Source organism: Chiloscyllium plagiosum, unplaced genomic scaffold, assembly GCF_037043375.1.
Source record: "Chiloscyllium plagiosum isolate Xiang-an unplaced genomic scaffold, Cpla_swu_hap1 HiC_scaffold_2, whole genome shotgun sequence".
Taxonomy (NCBI): Eukaryota; Metazoa; Chordata; class Chondrichthyes; order Orectolobiformes; family Hemiscylliidae; genus Chiloscyllium; species Chiloscyllium plagiosum.
The window spans coordinates 127,499,631-127,514,274 of NW_028270140.1; the positions used below are offsets into that span (position 1 = coordinate 127,499,631).

Sequence of the window (14,644 nt, forward strand, 5' to 3'; positions counted from 1 at the left end):
GCACTGCTGGAGAGGACAGCAGAGACGCAGAGACAACTTCAGTGGAGATATCCAAGGCAGAACTGAACTGTCATCTGAAAAGGAAGAATGTGCAGGGTTAGGGAAAAGAGGTAAGGGAATGGCACTAAATGGATTGTTGACTGGGTAAGGGAATCAAGGGTTACAACAGCGTAAGAAAGAGGAGCAAGAGTGGGCCATCTGGCCCTTCGAGCCTGCCCTGGCTGATCTTTTTGTGGATTCAGCTCCCCTTACATGCCTGCTCACCATAAGCCTTAGTTTCATTACTGTTCAAAAATCTGTCTGAATGTTTTTAAGGCAAATACAATCAGGTAGCCTCAACTACTTCACTGGACAGGGAAGTCCACAGATTCACAACCCTTTGGATGGTGAAGTTCCTCTTCCAGTCAGTCCGAAATGTACTCCCCCTCATTTTGTGGTGAAAGTGAGGACTGTAGATGCTGCAGAGTCCAGAGTGTGGTGCTGGAAACGCACAGCAGGTCAGGCAGCATCCCAGGATGCTCCCCTGTATTCTGGGGCCCTGCTCCCTAGTTCTAGTTTCACCTGCCAGTGGAAACAATCTCCTTGCTTCTATCTTACCTATTGCTTTCATAATTTTAAATGTGCTTGTAAAATCTACCACTCCCCCCCCCTCCACCGCCATTCTTCTAAATTCCAATGAGTATAGTTCTGGAGAAAAGGCAGAAAAGCAGCCAATGGATTATCAGACTTGCCATGGTCTTACTAAATGGCCAAACAGATGGGCCCTTCAGTACTGGTGCAACTTGAGCTGCAATTCTGTCAACGCAGATATACAGGTACATATATCTATATATAACACAGATAGACATTTTAAAGTCGAATCTAAGCTTATACCGCAAACAAAAGGGTCGGCTTGGTTGCAATGATACATTGAGACTGCCACGAAAGCGCCAGTGAATTCATCCAGGGTTAAGCGTGACCTGGAGCTGCTACTCACCGCTGCAGCTTCATCTCAGTTTCCCCGCTCACCCTGCCATCAGGTCAGGCTTCACCCCCAATACTTTAATCCTCACCTTTAGGATACTGATCTCTCATTGCCCCGTGTCCAGACATTGTGCAACCGCGTCAGTGCCTACAAGTCAAGGTGAATATTTGGTGCAGGCGTTGAGGGGAAGTTGGTTTATACCAGTTCTGCATTCGGAGTCTCGATCACTGTGCGATGGCAGTTTGTGGTCGCAGTTCATTTTAGGCACTTGGATCCTGGGCAGCTTCCCTTCTGTTCACTTTCACTTTCGAAGAGGCGGGCATTGTGAGACGGAGGAGTTCTTTGGCTCTTGGGGAAACTCCCTCGGAGGCCTCTGGCAGCTCCATCGGCCAATTGCAGAGAGAATTGTGAAGCAATTGGAGGCAGGAGGGACACCCCCGAAATGTCTCAGCGAAACAACGATCCTTCATGTTCTGAAGAAGGACCCCAAAACGTTAATTCTGCTTTCTTTCCACAGATACTGCGAAACCTGCTGAGTTTCTTCAGCAATATTTATTTTTAACTCTTTCTCATGGGAGTGAGGAATAAGTGATTACAGGTTGGAGCTGAGCCAGGTCCAAGGGGACAGTTACAAATGTCACATTTGCTTGGATGTCGAAACTCATACCACTAATTATTAAAATCTTGATGTCAAATTTCTGTCACTGGAACAGAAAAGAGGCAAAGAGATCTGAACACTTGTAACTGGGAATGGGGTTGGTAAGTTAATTACAATTAGCACTAGTTAGTGTCTCTGTAACTGAAGGGTATGAATTAAAGCCACTGTCCAGGCTGGCTTGGTAAAAACAAATGGTGTGTGAATACCGCAGGCAAAGTTAATAATTGTGATCCACCCTAATCACTCCTGAGAAGGTGGCACCACCTTCTGATATGATTCCTCTAGTAGAAACAAGGAGAGCAGCAGAACCCGTAAAAAAAAACTTTTTTTTAAACAATTGCTTGGTAGTTAAGAAGTTGAATATTTCTGATAGAGAGACATATTGGTGAAGCTTTTCATCTTGCATGAATCAGGGCAAATGCCCAAATGCCAAATTTCAGATGATCAACATAACTTTCATGGAATCCCTACGGTGTGAAAACAGGCAGTTTGGCCCAATAAGACCACACTGACTCACTGAAGAGCATCAGTGCAAATGAGCCACATTACAAGGTCAGCTGATTGTCTACATTGATTGCTGGTGCAGCCAATAGTTTGACAATATTCAAAAGTGTTTAAAACAAATTTGAAGAACAAAGAAAAAGAAAGTAGTTTTATGTAGTACTTTTCATGAACCCTAGAAATCCCTGAATAAAGTGTTTTTGACATGTGACCACCGTTCCAATTTTGAAACGCTGCAGTTGGGTTGCATAGTCATCACAAGCTCCCATAAAAAGAAACTTAATCATAAGAAGGCTGTCTGTTTTCGTTGATATCGACTGAGGGATAAATAGTCGCCAGACCATCAGGAACCAAACCCTTGAACTTCTTTGAAATATGGTGGTGGAATATTTTACATTCACTGAAACAGGCAAAAACGTCTCAGTTTAGAATCGCAGCCAAGAGACAGCTCGCACATCCTTTTTGCACAGGAGTGTCACTTTTGATTTTTCTGCTCAAATTCTGATAAGAGCTTGTCAGAGGCTAGGAATACTGCAGCAAGTAACTCACTTCCTGACTCCTCAAAACCTGTCCACCATCTACAAGACACACAAGTCAGGAATGTGATGGAATACTCCCCACTTGCCTGGATAAGTGCAGCCCCAACAACACTCAAGAAGCTTGACACCATCCAGAACAAAGCAGCTGCTTGATTGTCACTACATCCATAAGCACCCACTCCCTCCAACACTGAAGCTCAGTAGCAACAGTGTGCACTATCTACAAGATGCACTGCAGAGATTTACCGACAATCTTTCCAGACCCACGACCACTTCCATCTAGAAGGACAAGGGCAGCAGATATATGGGAACACCATGACCTTCAAGCTCCCCTCTAAGCCACTTACCATCCCAACTCAGAAACATCTGGTCATTCCTTCACCATTGCTGGATCAAAATCCTGGAATTCCCTCCCTAATATCATTGTGGGTCAACTCACAACAGGTGGACTGCAGCAGTTCATGAAGGCAGTTCACCACCTTCTCAAGGGCAACTAGAGATGGGGAATAAATGTTGGCCAACCAGCCATGTCCACATCCCACAAAATGAATAAATTTTAAAAATCTGAAAAGGGATCTAATCTAACCTCAAAGAACCTATGACTCCGAAGTAAGCATGCTATCAACTGAACCATACCAGACAGTTCAAAGGCTATAGGGGAATAGGACTAAGTGAATAGTTCTTTTACAGGAATGGTTAAGTAGCTAGTGTGTTGAAGTAAATCTCTGTGATTTGCTGAATCTGTGATCCTGCTTCTGTCGGGAGGTAATCACATTTTCAGAATTCTTTTAATCTAGTTTGAGATATTTTACTTTTATCAGAGAATACTATACTTGATTCAAGATCACTGGAATTGGTATTCTGTCTGTGATTTAACATCTGCATTCTCGGATGGCAGAGCCTTGCAAACCTATAATGGCAAAGGAAAGACAGAATGAAAGGCATGTCTACAGTTCATAACAAAATTTGCGAATGCTGAAAGGATTTTGCAGCCAATGAAATACATTGTGTGAAACTCAACATTCAATTTGGCTCCAGCAAACTCCCACAAGCAGAAATCTGACAAATGAATAGATAATATGTTAAACTGATGAGGGGTCGAGTGATAAATCGTGACCCATGCATGGGGGAAACACTCCATTCTTCCAAACTTTGCTGTGGGATCTCATACATGGACTTGAGAGGGTACACAGACCATTGGTTTCACGTCTTTGGAATGAAGGCGTCTCCAACTATATAGCATTCTGACAGCTTGAGTATTTCAGCATTGCTAAATAAAACATGGCCCCAGTTATCACGACTGTGTAGCAGGTCAGACAGAACCTGGCGTCAAGGTTGGTTAAACCTGAAACGCTGCATTAGTGTTTCCTACCCTCCCACCTCCTCTGACCAAACAAAAAGGCATGTGGAGGTGCCGGTGTTGGACTGGGGTGGACAAAGTTAAAAATCACACAACTCCTTCATCAGTGCTCTGAAAGCTAGTGTTTCCAAATAAACCTGTTGGGCTATAGCCTGATCAAAACAAAAGGCTGTGTGAAGAGAAGGACTGGCAATGTAAAGGTCTACAAGGGAGCAGCCATTAAGGGAGTGGGCCAGTGTTAGAGTGGAAGAGCTGAGTCCTTTGCTGGAGAGATTTTGGCATGAGGAGGCTGAGCAGAGGTACAGATAAAAGCAGGTAAGGGCGCTTTAACTCTACTTCCTGTCACAGCAGAAGGCAGAAGGGATGGCAGTTAGGGCAGTGGCATGCCCCTCTTGCAGAATGTGGGTTATCAGGGAAACTTCCAGTGTCCCTGATAGCTACACCTATGCGAAGTGCACCCACCTGCAGCTCCTGACAGACCATGTTAGGGATCATGTGGGGTGCAGAGAACATCATTGATCAGAGATGGAGTGAAATGGTCACTCCTAAGGTGCAGGCTGCAGGTAACTGGGTGACCACCAGAAAAGATAAGAGGGGAGTGCAGTCAATGCAGAGTTCCCCTATGGCCATTCCACTCAATAACAGGTAAACGGCTTTGGATACTGTTGGCAGGGGATGACCTTTCAGGGGTTAGCAGCAGCAGTCAGGTCAGTGGCACTGTGACCAGCTCTGAGGCTCAGAAGTGAAGGGTGCAGTCAGACAGAGTGATACTGACAGGAGACTCAATTGTGAGGGGGAATGACAGGAGATTCCGTGGCCATAGAAAAAAACACCAGGATGGTGTGGTGTCTCCCAGATGCCAGGGTCAAGGATGTCTTTGAGTAGTTGCAGAAAATTCTGAAGAGAGAAGGTGAATAGCCAGAGGTCATTGTGCGCATCAAAACAAATGGCATAGGTAGACAAAAGGATGGAGTCCTGTGAAATGAGTATAGGGTCGTAAGTAAGAAGTTAAAAAGCAGGACTTTGAGGGTTGTGATCTCTGGATTACTCTCAGCGCCACACGCCGGTCAGGATAGAAATAGAAATGCATGGCTGAGGAGCTGGTGTAGGGGCTAGGGTTTTCAGTTCTTGGATCATTGGGATCTCTTCTGGGCTAGAGGTAACCTGTACAAGAGGGACGGGTTGCATTTGAACCGGAGGGGAACCAATATCCTTGCGGGGAGATTTGCTAGTGTTACACGGGAGGGTTTAAACTAGTTTGGCGGGTTTGGGGGGGGATGGTGACACTATCCCAGAGAGACCATTGAGAATTCAGGGGAAAATACATTAGCCATCGAGAGCAAGTTCACTATTCAGGAGAGCCAGGTGCACAGTAAAGTGAGGGAAAAGACTTCTGGTTTAAAGTGCATTTATTTCAATGCATGAGACCTGAGTGGTAAGGCAGGAGAGCTCAGAGCATGGATTGGCTCTGGAGATTGTGATATTATAGCCATGATAGAAACATGGCTGAGAGAAGGGCAGGACTGGCAGCTCAGTGTTCCCGGATGCAGTAGCTACAGATGTGACAGAAGTATAAGTAAACGAGAAGAAGGAAGTTGCCCTTTTGATAAGGGAGGACATAACAACAGTGCTTGGAGAGGATATTCTTAAGGAGTCATCCAGTGAGGCTATATGGTTAGAACTTAGAAACAAGAAGGGGATAGTCACTGTATTATAGACCCCCAAATAGCCAGCAGGCACTAGGGAAGCAGATGTGTCGAGAGATTGCAGATACCTGGAGGAATAATAGAGTAGTATTTGTTGAGATTTTAATTTTGCCTGTATTGACTGGGCCACCCAGAGTGTAAAAGGCTCAGATGGAGTGGAATTTATCAAATGTGTCCAAGAAAGTTTCCTAAATCAACATGTAGAAGCTCAACTCATGAGAGTGCAATACTGGACCTCTTCTTGGGATTTGAGATCAGGTAAGTGACTGAAGTGTCAGTCAGAGAGCCCTTTGAATCCAGTGACCATACTGTCTTAGTTTTAACATAGTTATCGAAAAAGATTGGTGAAGTCCACAGGTTAAGGTGCTTTCCTAAAGCAGGGCTGATTTGGGGTCCATTAGGCAGGGTCTAGCAGAGGTTGATTGGGTGAATCTGTTTGAAGGAAAAGGAGTGACTAGCAAATGGGAAGCTTTTGAAACTGTGATATCAAGAGTCCAGGGACAGTAAGAGATGGATTTGGCAAATAAGCTATATTAAGTGTAAAGGGTGGCTAGGGAGAGAATAGGCCCCCTTAAAGATCGGCATGGCTGTCTGTGTGGAACCACCAGAAGATGGGGGAGATTTTTAATGAATATTTCTCCCCACTGCATACATAGTACCAGAGAGGGTTTTTTTGCAGACTTAAAGCACATTCAGATGATAAATTCCCTGGGCCTGATCAAGCCCATCCTCGGATGTTGTGGGAGACTAGGGAAAAAATTTCAGAGGCCCTTGCAGAGATTTTTGCTTCATCATAAGCCACTGGTGAGGTTCTGGAACACTGGAGGGTGGCTAATGTTCCATTGTTTAGGAAAGGTAATAAAGACAAGCCAGGGAACTACAGGCCAGTGAGCCTGACATCAGTGGTAGGCAAGTTGTTGGAGAGGATACTAAGGGACAGGATCAACCAACATTTTAATAGTCAAGGTCTGATTAGGGATAGTCAGCATGGATTTGTGCATGGGAAGTTTTTCGAAGAAGTAAACGAGAGAATAGATGAGAGTAGGGCAGTGGATGTTGTTTATATGGACTTTAGTAAGGCCTTTGACAAGGCCCTGCACAAAGGCTAGTAATGAAGGTTAGTTCGCATGGGATTCAGGGAGAGATAGCTAATTGGATTCAATATTGGCTCAATAGTGGAAACAGAAGGTGATAGTTGAAGGTTGTTTCTCCGTCTGGAGGCCTGTAACTAGTGGTGTGCCACAGGAATCGGTGCTGAGACCTTTATTATTTAACATAAATAATCTGGTTATGAATGATGAGTAAGTTTGCAGGTGATACAAAATTAGAAGGTATAATTGATAGCAAGGAAGGTTATCAAACATTACAGAGGGATCTTAATCAGATGGGGAAGTGGGCTGAGGATTGGCAAGTGCAATTCAATACAGCTAAGTGTGAGGTGTTGTACTTAGGAAAGTCAAACCAAGGCAGGGTTCTTGTACAGTAAATGGTAAGGTCGTGAGGAGTGCTGTGGAACAGAGAGACCTAGGAGTACAAATACATAGTTTGTTGAAAACAGCCTCACAGGTAGTGTGGTGAAGAAGGGATTTAGCATGCTGGCCTTCATTGATCGAGGCATAATGATTTGGGATGTTACGTTACAGTTGTCAAAGTCGTTGGTGAGGCCGCACTTGGAGTATTGTGTACAGGTTTGGTCACCCTGTTATAGGAAAGACGTAGTTAAAATGGAAAGAGTGCAAAGGAGAATTACAAGGATGTTGCCTGGATTAGAAGGCCTGAGTTATAGGGAGAGGTTGGCCAAGATAGGACTTTATTCCTTGGAATGTAGGAGAATGAGGGATGACGTTATTGAGGTCATGAGGGACATAGATAGGATGATGCATATAGTTTTTTTTCCAGAGTTGGGGAATTGAAAACTATTGGGCATAGGTTTTAAGTGAGAGGGGAAAGATTTAGGAAGAACCTGAGGGGAAACTTCTTCATGTAGAGAATGGTGTGTATATGGAATGGGCTGCCAGAGAATATGGTTGAGGCAGGTACAATAGCAACATTTAAAAAACATTTGGATAGGTACATGGATGGGAAAGGTTTGGAGGGATATGGACTAAATGTGGGCAATCAGAACAAACTGAGTGCGCATTGACGTCAGCATGGACCAGTTTGGGCTGAAGGGCCTGTTTCCATGATGTATTACTCTATGACTGTAAAAGAAAAGCTAGCAGTTGAGCCGAATGGTCTGTTTCTGTGTAATTATGTAATTCAATACAAAAAAATTGGTTGTTGCAGATTCTCTCTCTCTCTCTCTCTCTCATGATTGTTGCTCTTTTTCCTTTTGTTTACAGTCAAGAAATGGGCACTGTGCAATTGGGTTTCGAGTGCAACATTTAAAAATATTGTAAAGTTTGAATGTAGTCAAAATAGTGTATTTTTTAAAGTATGAAACAAGTTTTTTTGTAATTACTTTCCTGAAATATACAATTAATGAGAGTCAGGCAATTCATCAAAAGCACAATGAGATCAACTTTCATTTATTACCTAATTGTGAGACCGACATCACGAGTTTAACACAGATTTGAAGCAGACTTCAGAGGTTTCACATCTCTTGTCTCATCTCCCTTTTCCCACTTCCCTAAGTTTTCTTATTTCCTATTTAGTGCATTTTCTTAGTTTCTAATTTTATTTGCATTTTTATTATTTAATGAATCCTCTCTGCTTCTTCTTGAGTTCTCTGTCTTGAAGGCTAGCACCATGATTTTCCCGATATGTTTGGTAAGGGACCTGACTGGTCCCAAACCCAGACCGGCTCAATCAATGATTTGAACCCCATGCTGTTGGCCCCAATCTGAATTACACCAGCTGCCTAGCCAACTCCATCCAACGTAGGAATCTGAGTTGCTCCAGCAATGTATACAACATAAGGGCAAGCAGACAGAAAGGGAATAGGCAACTGCTCTTCATCTGCAAGTTGGTAATGCAGGAGGTCCCACTCAGTAATTGTCTTTCCATTTGGCACTGTGGCTGAGTGGTTAACACTGCTGCCTCACAGCACTAGACCCGGGTTCAATTCTAGTCTCGTGTAGAGTTTGCACATTCTCCCCGTGTCTGCGTGCGTTTCCTCTGGGTGCTTCAGTTCCCTCCCACAATTCAAAAGATGTGCAGGTTCGGTAAATTGGCCATGCTAAATTGCTCATAGTGTTCGGGGATGTGTACATAAGGTGCATTAGTCAGGGGTAAATATAGTTATAGGGTAGGGAATGGGTCTGGATGGGTTACTCTTTGGAGGGTTGGTGTGGACTTGTTGGGCCGAATGGTCTGTTTCCACACTGTACGAATTCTGTGATCCATTCTGGATACTGATTCATTGAGAAAGTGCTGCAAAAGCCAAGCCTGTGATACCACAGTGGGCCAGCCATACAGGAGGGAAGGAAGAGAAGTAATGCCAAGCGATTTCTTCGTTAGGGGAGCAGACAAGGCATTTCTGTGGCCATTGGTGTGACTTCATGATGTCATGTTACTTCCCTGGTGCGGTGTATATGGATGTCACAGAATGGCAGTTGGACACCATTGTTGGGGAGGGTGAACAAGTAAATGTCATCATCCATATTGGAACCAATAAGAAGAGGATGTTGTTCTGCAATCAGAATTTAGGAAAGTGTGTAGAAAATTAGCAAGCAGACTTCCAAACTAGTAACCTCTGGATTTCTCCCAGTGTCACATGCAAGTGAAAACAGAAATGTGATGATAAAATGGATGAATGTGTCATTGGAAAGATGGTGTAGCAGGGAGGTTTAGGATGACAGTGGAAAATTACATTGATCGATCTACAGCAGGAATAATCAACTGGCAGAGAACCAATTTCAACGGGGAAAAAACAGAGCTGAGCAAGGTGGGCTGGAACCAAAGGTTGCTGGGAAAAACTGAGTAATATGCCACCATTAAAGAGAAGATGGCTCAGGGTATTTATCTTCAAAAGGTAAATACAACAAACATACAGTTTGCATTCTTTGCTGTTTGCTGCAAACTGGATGTGGATATTACCACAATGACACTGCTTCCCCGAATTGCCCTGCTATTTCCTGTACTCTAAAAGCAGGGCAGACCAACCAGACCAATTACCACTCTTTCAGCTAAGGGTTAATGACAGTGCTATTAGGCGCACTTGCAAAGGAATAACCTGGCCAGTCTGGGTTTCGCCAGGGCTTTTAGGCTCCTGACATAAAGTACAGCCTTCGTCCAAATGTGGACAAAAGAGCTGATCCCCAGAGGTAGTCTGAGAGTAACTACCCTTGACAGCATCTGTGGGGTCCTCACACCCTAAGGATTTGCAGTGTTTAAGAAAGCAGTTCACCCTACTTCTCCAGTGCAGTTACAGATAGCTAACAAATGCTGGCGAAGCAGGATATGCTCACAATCCATGAACAAATAAAAAAGATCAGACTAGTCATAGTCATAAAGATGTACAGCATGGAAACAGATCCTTCGGTCCAACCCGTCCATGCAGACGAGATATCCCAACCCAATCTAGTCCCACCTGCCAGCACAAGGCCCATATCCCTCCAAATCTTTCCTATTCATATTCCCATCCAAATGCCTCTTAAATGTTGCAATTGTACCAGCCTCCACCACTTCCTCCGACAGCTCATTCCATACACGTACCACGCTCTGAGTGAAAAAGTTGCCCCTGAGGTCTCTTTTGTATCTTTTCCCTCTCACCCTAGACCTATGCCCTCTCGTTCTGGACTCCCCGACACCAGGGAAAAGGCTTTGCCGATTTATCCTATCCATGCCCCTCAATATGTGATATAAATAACCTGGGGATTACCATTGACCACAAACTGAACAGAGCTAGCCATATAAATACTGTAGTTACAAGACAAGGTCAGAGGCCAGGAAACTTGCAGTGACTCCTTAAAAGCTGTCAATCTTCCACAAGGCACAAGTCAGGAATGTAATGGAATACTCCCCATTTGAGTATAAGAGTATGGTATTGAGTATAAGAGCTGGCAGGTCATGTTAAAAATTGTAGAAGACATTGGTTCGGCTGCATTTAGAATACTGTGTATAGTTCTGGTCACCACATTACCAAAAGGATGTGGACGCTTTGGAGAGGGTGCAGAGAAGGTTTACGAGGATGTTTCCTGGTATGGAAGGTGCTAGCTATGAAGAGAGGTTGAGTAGGTTAGGTTTGTTTTCATTAGAAAAAAGGAGATTGAGGGAGGACTTGATTGAGGTTTACAAAATCATGAAGGGTATAGACAGGGTAGATAGAGATCAGCTTTTTCCCAGGGTGAAGGATTCAATAAGGAGAGGTCACGCTTTCAAGGTGAGAGTAAAAAGTTTAAGGGGCAAGTACTTTACACAGAGGTTGGTGGGTGTCTGGAATGCATTGCCAGCAGAGGTGGTAGAGGCAGGCTTGATAGATTCATTTAAGATGCGTCTGGACAGATGCATGAGTAGGTGGGGAGCAGATGGATACAGATGCTTAGGAATTGGGCAGCAGGTTTAGACGGTAGATTTGAATTGGCTTAGGCTTGGAGGGCTAAAGGGCCTGTTCCTGGGCTGTAAATTTTCTTTGTTCGTTGTTCTATTTGGCTGGATGAGTGCAGCTCCAACAACTCTCAAGAAGCTTGACACCACCCAGGACAAAGCAATTTGTTTGACTGGTACTACATCCACAAACATTCATTACCTGCATTATTGCTCATCAGTAGCAGCAGTGTGCACTATCTACAAGATGCACTGTAGAAATCCACCAAAGATCCTTAGACAGCACCTTACAAATTGAAACCCACTTTCACCTAGAAGGACAAGGGTAGCAGATACATGGATTCACCACACCTCCAAGCCACTCACCATCCTGACTCAGAAATAGGTTATTGTTCCATCAGCATCACGCTGTCAACATTCCGAAACTCTCTTCCTAAAAGCATTATGGGTTTACCTAACCCCAATGGACTGCATCGCTTTAAAAAGGCACTTCACCTTCTCAAGGACAATTGAAATGGGCAGGAAATGTTGGCCTGGCCACCAAAGCCAATATTCCCTGAATGAATAAATAGAAGTGGTTTAAGAATATGATTTGAGGAAATTAACTCATGCGTCATTTTGAGGTGACAAAATGAATTGAAGCAGAAAATACTGCAAAGGCACAAGTCATGCTGGCTTAATAAATAACCATGATCAATTGAGTGCTGGTTAATAGTAGTTTATTATTTTCTAAGATTGCAGAATTGGAATGGTGTTCACAGACACACAACTCTAGGCTGAAATTTGTGAAGCTCAGTCATGCAATACAATACAATTGACAGCGACTTCTGTCTCTTTCATGTCTTCTGTAAACAGCGTTTTCCAGTTTTCCACATCATTAAATTCATATATTGTGAGGTAAAATTGTTCCATTAAAATGGGATCTTCATTAGAAGCTTGTTGATAATTTTTGGTTTGATTCATAAATTGTGTGAAGAGCAAAGAAACATAGTAGATTCTTTGACTCAACAACAATATCCAGTGAAATTAATCTGAAAAGTTGAGTCACTCACAACATGTTAACAGAGATGAAATTTATGCTGTTCATAAATAAAGATCTAGTAAACTATGTGATGTGTCCCCAATACAGACATTTTTGAATAATTAGTATGTTTGAATAACATTTTGATGAAATACACATTGTGGGATTGTTGTCAGACTAATAGCAAAGCAATGCCGCAAGAACCTGTAATTTTTTTCACAGTGCAGCTGCCCCTTTCCTGAAGTTGCTGTCCATTGGTGCAGAAATAACATCCTTCATCAGGCTTTTGCCCGAAACGTCGATTTTCCTGCTCCTCGGATACTGCCTGACCTACTGTGCTTTTCCAGCACCACTCTGATCTAAACACTGGTTTCCAGCATCTACAGTCCTCACTTTTGCCTGAGTTATTCTATTTTCTGTTCTCTTTTGTTCGTGTGTAAATAAATTCTGTTTTCTTTAAAACTGAGCTGTTTGACCAGCTGCATCACTCCTAGGATATCCATTCTACACTTGCTTAAAGCAACCAGAAAATGTCATGGTTGTGCGTATTTTTGCTGAGCTGGGAAGTTGATTTGCAGGCATTTCGTCCCCTGTCTAATTGACATCTTCATGGCTTTGAAGCCTCCTGTGAAGCGCTGCTGTACTGTTTCTTCTGGAATTTATTTGGTTCTGTTCCTGCTGCATCCGGTTGCCGGTTCTGGTTGTCCGTTGTAGTGGCTGGTAAATTGGATACAGGTCAATGTGCTTGCTGATGAAAGTCCCGTGGCTGAGTGCCACGCTTGCAGAAATTCCCTGGCTATCCTATGTTTACACAAAACTTGAACAACTAGAAAAGTTAGGGTCTGGACTGCCTTGTTGAAATGTTTTGAGGGGGCCTGGCCTGGTCCATAACCGATTCGCAAGATTTGTTCTATCGTTCCAATTTGGGATCAGGGTTGTTGGACTCAAATGCAGTGAGTGATAGGTGTTAGTATCATTAGCATTCCGGGTGTTGAATTTGGTTGGTTTAAACAGTGCTTGGAGTAGTAATGGCTCTCTTAATCACTAAGAGTTTTCTGGGGGTGGACAAAGTGACTTTTGGGCTTTAAAAAAGGTGAACAAGGAAAAGCTGTTGGAATTGGCAGTCAGGCTGGAGTTGGAGCTGCCTCTTTCTGTGAGGAAAGGAGAGATAATTACAGCAATAGCTCAGCATTTAGTTTTGCTGGAAATGCCATCAGAGTCTTTGGAGATGGCTAAGATTCTGTTGAAAATGAAGCAGCTTGAGTTAGAGGCAAAAGACAAGGAATTATGATTAAAAGCAGAGGAAAGAGAAAAAGAGACGGAGAAGAGAGAGAAAAGGAAAGAGAGGAAAGGGAAAAAGAGGAGTTGAACTTCGAAATTAGCAGTTCAAAAATTCACTTTCTGAAGAAGTGGGAACTCGTGGAAGAACAGAGAGTTAAAAATGGTAAGATTAGCAGCTGAAATGGCTGATGATTATAAGTTGGTCCATAAATCGAACTTTGGCTTCCAAAGTCAATTTCAATCCGTGAGGGATAGAAACTGGGGAAAAGAGAAATTCATGCATGGAAAGGGAAAGGTAGATCATAGTGAAGATCATAAGGATAACTTACCACAGAGTTGAAAGGTAACTCTTCCAGTTAAGGAAAAGAGAAGTTAAAAAGCTCTGGTGCTTTCACTGCAAAAAAGTTGGCCACATGAAATCACAGCATTGGTGGTTTAGGAAAAGCACTGGGAAGCCAGATGTAGGAAAACAGCATAAGGCAGTGAATTTTGTTGCACTGGTAACAAAAAGCACAGTGGAGGCTAAAAAGCTGCACCAGAATGTACAAGCTGGTCAGAGCTAGATAAAGGAGGAAGTGCCAGATCTTCTTAAACCTTTCACCTGCGAGGGTAGAGTTTATTCATAGCGGCCAGGAGCAGGTAAAGAGGTTACAATATTAAGAGACACAGGATCATCTCAATCTGTGATGTTAAAAGAAGAGGAGATATGAACCTCTGAAGGACTATTGTCAGAAAAAGCGATGGGAATTCACAGTGAGACCAGAAATGGAGAAGTCATGGTAGGAGTACTGGACAAACTCTCAGCTCCAGGAATACAATTAGTCCTTGCTAATGATATAGCTGGTTCACGGGTAGGAGTGCTGCCTATGTGGTTAAAAAGCCAGTGGAAACTCAGGCAACTGAACTATCACAGGACACGTATCTTGGGACTTTTCCTGACTGTGTGGTAACAAGGTCAAAAAGTTATCAGTTGAAACAGGAGAGATCAAAGATTATAGATAAGGAAGTTGAAGTGGAATTAACAGAGATCCTGTTTGATCAGATGGTTGAGGTAAGCCAGGAGCAGATAGATGACACAGCAGACATTTTAGCTCAGCGAAATTAACTGAGTTACAGCAGAAAGATGA

The 14,644-nt window shown here is 43.3% G+C and overlaps 1 protein-coding gene across 1 annotated transcript in view; it reads right to left on the reverse strand.

Moving 5' to 3' along the window:
• Window positions 1-1,381, reverse strand: part of LOC122547166 (toll-like receptor 3) — a 36,819-nt gene extending 35,438 nt beyond the window's left edge. The window contains exon 1 of the mRNA XM_088000837.1: window positions 1,053-1,381. The gene's annotated coding sequence lies outside the window, so the exon portion shown is untranslated. The remainder of the gene's footprint in view (window positions 1-1,052) is intronic.
• Between the last annotated feature and the right edge of the window lie 13,263 nt (window positions 1,382-14,644).